The following is a 4,649-nucleotide window of genomic DNA, read 5'->3' as shown; positions in this document are numbered from 1 at the left end:
GGAGTACATGCATCCTTATGGAGCACATGCATACTTATGGAGTACATGCATACTTATGGAGCACATGCATCCTTATGGGGTACATGGGAAGTTGTTTGGCTTTTCCAGAGGTTGGTAGCCTCGAGTATTCCTCTTTGGAATCATGGTAGCTGAGTCTGGGGAACAAGGGAGTCCAGAGATGCCGTGAGCAGACTCCCTTTGGGGCTTGGTTGGTTTCTCTGTTGATTTCTGAGAAGAGCTGGAAGTTCCTGTGAGGTTGGTTTAAGGTGGTTTTTTGTTTGTTTATTTTTGTGTGCCTGTGTTGAGTTTCCATTTTCTTCTTGACATAAGGGACTCCATTTCAGTTTGGTTCTACACCTGTCTGTACCACTTCTTGCTTATCCACTCATCTGCAATGAACACTTGGGTTACTTGCCCGTGTTCGCTATTATGAATAATGCTGCTATTAACGTGGTTGCATAAAGATCTCTTTTGAACCCTGCTTGCAATTGTGTGGGTATATCGCCAGAGGAGAAATTGCTGGAATATACAGTAATCCCAGTTTTAGTTTTTAAAAAAACTGCCATAATGTGTTTCACAGAAGCTGTCCCAATTTACCTTCTCATCAACAGGGCTCCGATTTTTCTACTTCATCACTGACACTTGTTGCTTTCTGTTTTTCTTTGTTTTATTGGTTCTGGTGGGTTGTGGGTTTTTTGTTTGTTTGTTTTTATTTATCTGTTTTGGTAACAACAGCCATCTTAATGGGTGCAAGGTGGTATTTCATTATAGTTCTGATTGGTAGTCCCTCATGATTAGTGCCTTTGAGCTTCTTTTCATGTTTTTATTGAACTTTTGTATTTATTCTTTAGATATATGTTTATTCAAGTCCTTTGCTGATTTTTTAAATGGGTTGTGAAAGGATGGCCAAATATGTTCAACGCAAATAATCAATAGAGAACAGGAGTGGCTATATTAATATTAGACAAAAGAGACTTTAAATTAAAACATTTACAAAAGACAAAGAAGAATATTAAATATTAATAAAAGCTCTAATAGAACAAGAAAATATAATAACTATAAACATTTACACACCTAGTAATAGACTCAAAATTCATGAACCAAAAATAGCCATAAGTAAAAAGAGAATAAAAAGTTCTACAACAATTGTTTGAAATTCTAATGTCTCATTTTTTATAGTGGGTAGACAACCAGACAGAAGATAAGTAAGAAAAATCAAGATATTGAAAACCACAATCAAGCAACTAGTCTAAAAATTCTATGGCGAATCCTCTACCCAACCACAATAGCCTAGGCGTTCTTTCCAACCACGGATGGAGTATTTTCCAGGGTAGACCATATCTTAGCTGCCATTTTTCAGGTCACATAAATCTATGTCCTACATTATAAGGCAGCATGATATGAATGCTCATATACCCCAAATGGTGATTGTTCAGCTCTTAGTTAGTGTGTTTAGGCCATTTCTGAAGCATGCCTTGTGAACTTGAGTACTCTTATATCCTCAATCCCTGATATTGGGGTGCTAGCCACCCCATGTCCCTACATCCTAATAATCCTTTACCCAGAAAAAAAATCTGGTAATGACAAAATAATCAATCATCATGTCTCTTTTTACCCAGGTAATATATGTGTGTGGTAGGAGTGCCAAGGGCATACAATATAGCGAGGATGAATGAGCCAGGAGTCGCATTTATCACAGTAGCAAGTCTGCTAGACGTGCAGACATTTCACCCAGTTTTTAATCCTCATTTAGGACCTCTTTCTGACTAGACTTAACATTTTATGGTAGTGACATTAAACTTTCCACTTGACTTCGGATATTTATTAACAGGTGCATTGGTGTTTATTTCGGTGTGAGATCTGGACTGTATCTCCTACAGTGTAATTTGCTCTCCTGTACCTTCCATCTGCAGTTGCAGCTCCTGAAATCAGACAATAAAATGACCTGCAGGTCAGGGCAGCAAAGGCATTGTGATGTGGACGGGCACTTTAGCCGCTCGAGAAGGCCTCCTGGGAACAGGGTCACTCAGAAATGCTCTTTCTTCTCGCCCTTTCCATGCCCTTTTTAGCTCGAGATACTGAATCCATGGTGGCTTCACCACTGTTTAGTGTGAGCCTTTCTTTCCAGTTAAATGGTGTTTGAAGATGTATTGCCTTAACAAATATTGTAGAAAACATCAATAAAATGTGCAGAGAGCTTGGAAAAATATGTTTTTAACTTTTGGGTTTATTTTTTTAAAACCCTGAAGTTGTAAACTATACTGAACCTCATAATAATCCTCTCACCATAATGGAGAAAGCTTACTCTTCCTTTAAAATATATTTTCTACTAGAGGCCCGGTGCATGAAATTTGTGCACGGGGTGTGTGTGTGTGTGTGTGTGTGTGTGTGTGTGTGTCCCTCAGCCCAGGCTGCACCCTCTCCAATCTGGGACCCCTCTCACAATCTAGGACTGCTGGCTCCCAACTACTTGCCTACCTGCCTGCCTCATTGCCCCTAACCGCTTCTGCCTGCCAGCCTGATCACCCCCTAACCACTCCCCTGCCAGCCTGATTGACACCTAACTGCCCTCCCCTGCTGGCCTGGCCGCCCCTAACTGCCCTCCCCTGCAGGCCTGGTCACCCCTAACTGCCCTCCTCTTCCAGCCTGGTCACCCCTAACTGCTCTCCCCTGCAGGCCTGATCACCCCCAACTGCCCTCCCTTGCAGACCTGGTCCCTCCCAAATGCCCTCCCCTGTTGGCCTGATTGCCCACAACTGCCCTCCCCTGCCAGCCATCTTGTGATGGCCATCTTGTGTCCACATGGGGGTGGCCATCTTGTGTGTTGGAGTGATGGTCAATTTGCATATTACTCTTTTATTAGGTAGGATACTGAAGTCCGTGTGAAACCTCCTGTCAGGGTCTCCAGGCTTTCTGGAAGGGCTGCCCTGTTCTTTATGCTTCGGTACCACTTTCTTGGGCTCTAGTCTCTTAAAATTATGTACAGACTGGATGTTACTCTTCTATGGATGCCCTTTCCAGAACCATCTCTACACTCAGTGAGTGTTCCATCAACTCCAAGTCCCTATCTCCCACTGCCATGTACAGTTTTCATTTTCACTTGGATTGAGGCATGCCAGGTATTGACTTATTTGCCATCTAAATTTAAAATTAGTAAAATCACTTATATTCTGAACTCAGTATTTATGAAGTTACATTTCAAATAACTCAGTAAATGACAAAAACATACCAGCAAAAGCTGCATTCATGATATATGTTCCTACTTCAGTTTGCTTTCCACCAAAATATGAAAAGATTTATATTTGTTTTAGTAAATTTCTCAATATGACCAAGATTGCATTAGTACACTGAGGTTACTTTTGAGGCTGAATTTCCAGGTAATTGAAGGGTGGTAGATAGAAGATGCAACTCCAAAATATGCCACTGTAGCATAAAGACTATTTTGCGTGAAGACAACTGAGAAGCAGACACAAAGAGAACAGCCCCCGCCCCCCGATGTGCCTTAAAGTGAGACAAAAATCTTGAAAGGACAGGACAGAAGTTAATCACTGGAGTGAATTTCAGATCCAGGGGAATTTGCATAACGATCTTTACTAACTAGCCTTATCTGTCATTAGTTTCCTATAGATTTACTTTCTCACAAATTATCACCTTTGGAGGCTTTAAAATTGCTTTCTTTTGTCCTGTCATTTCTCTACAGATTTATTGTGTTTTGTTGTTGCTACATAAGCCTGCATTCTAAGCTATCTCTTTGAGTTACTCATTTTCCCTGGGTACACAGGTGAATAAACTTCTGTTTGATTTTCTCTTTTTATCCTGTCTTTTGTTACAGGATTCTCAGTCAAACGCTTAAGAGGGAAGAGGAATAATTTTTCCCCCTACATATTTTAATTTTCTAAGATATTGCTCCTGTTAACTCAGCTTTTCAAAAAGGGTCAACTGACCCAAACAATCAGTATGATCTTAAAAATAATATAAACTGCTTATTTCTATTGACACAAATCATATTATTTATCTTATTTATTTCACTGACTCTAACATTGTCTCTTTTAATACTTTTAAACTCTAACTTTGATTTCCAGAATATCTTGTTTCTCTGAATATGTTCATCTTTCTTAAACTCGCTTATTGGTCACCATACCTGGCTCTCTCCTTCTCTCAACTCATTAGCCTCTCCCTGGATATGTTCTTTCTCCACAATCAATTCTTTAAAAAAATCATAACAACATACTTTCAACTACCATAATTCTCAAGGCTATCTGTCTTAACTGCTAGCACTTTTATTGTCTGCAGCATTATTCATTTATGCATACATACATGTTTTTATGTTTCAGGCCAGGAATAACTTTCAGAACATCTCAATACTGGTCATTTAGAAAAATTTAACTTTTTCTCTCTTTGCTTAACTACTGTCTAATGGAAATATTTGATTTAATATTCCAGCTATTGACATTAAGATTTTTCAGAATAATAAAGGATCTGGTAACTTGCTAGGAACTTACATGGAAGAATGATCTATTTTCCTCCATTGGAAAGAGAGGAATTTTTTCTTAAGATTCTTAGCTTTGGCCTGGCTGGCATAGCTCAGTGATTGAGTGTCAGCCTATGAACCAGCAGGTCACTTTCTGATGCCTGGTCACGCACATCCT

Source organism: Eptesicus fuscus, chromosome 14 (assembly GCF_027574615.1).
Source record: "Eptesicus fuscus isolate TK198812 chromosome 14, DD_ASM_mEF_20220401, whole genome shotgun sequence".
NCBI classification, from domain to species: Eukaryota; Metazoa; Chordata; class Mammalia; order Chiroptera; family Vespertilionidae; genus Eptesicus; species Eptesicus fuscus.
Note: the sequence above shows the minus strand (reverse complement) of the source record.